At 59.1% G+C, this 572-nt stretch overlaps 1 protein-coding gene across 2 annotated transcripts in view; it reads left to right on the top strand.

Annotated features, from left to right (window-relative positions):
- Positions 1-320: 320 nt before the first annotated feature.
- The window catches only part of LOC104987173 (HRAS-like suppressor 3), a 32,132-nt gene continuing 31,880 nt past the window's right edge, over positions 321-572 (top strand). Inside the window, exon 1 of one of the 2 annotated variants that reach the window (XM_010837964.1) lies at positions 321-570. The gene's annotated coding sequence lies outside the window, so the exon portion shown is untranslated. The remainder of the gene's footprint in view (positions 571-572) is intronic. The other variant, XM_010837962.1, reaches the window with a different exon arrangement.

Genomic DNA, 572 nt, shown 5'->3' with positions numbered 1-572 from the left:
CTGTGCGACTCCATAGACGGCAGCCCACTAGGCTCCCCCGTCCCTGGGATTCTCCAGGCAAGAACACTGGAGTGGGTTGCCATTTCCTTCTCCAATGCATGAAAGTGAAAAGTGAAAGTGAAGTCGCTCAGTCGTGCCCGACCCTTAGCGACCCCACGGACTGCAGCCTACCAGGCTCCTCCGTCCATGGGATTTTCCAGGCAAGAGTACTGGAGTGGGGTGCCATCGCCTTCTCTATAGATAGGTATATGAGATCTTAAAATATTGAGCGGGGGTGGCCCCGAGCTGAGTTCCGGGGTCTCTTCTTCTCAGGGCAGTGTGTGCAGAGAGGGTTCGCGGTGAGCGGAAAGCATCCTGGCCTGTCTGCCCCAGAGGCCGGGGCAGGCTGTCCCTGTCGCCCTGGGGCGTGAGTTCTGCGAGGCTCTAATTAGTCACACGGGGAGGGGCCGAGTGACCTCACGCTGGCCTGAACTCTGCGGCCATTTAACCGGTTCCTTTCCTGGTGGAGGCCGCTACTGCCTTCCAAGTTCGCGAGGTGGGTGGAGCGGTACTTGCCAGCTCTTAAGGAGGGT

This window comes from Bison bison, unplaced genomic scaffold, assembly GCF_000754665.1.
Source record: "Bison bison bison isolate TAMUID 2011002044 unplaced genomic scaffold, Bison_UMD1.0 scf7180017864089, whole genome shotgun sequence".
Lineage (NCBI taxonomy): Eukaryota > Metazoa > Chordata > Mammalia > Artiodactyla > Bovidae > Bison > Bison bison.
This window is presented reverse-complemented; position numbering and strand designations above follow the sequence as displayed.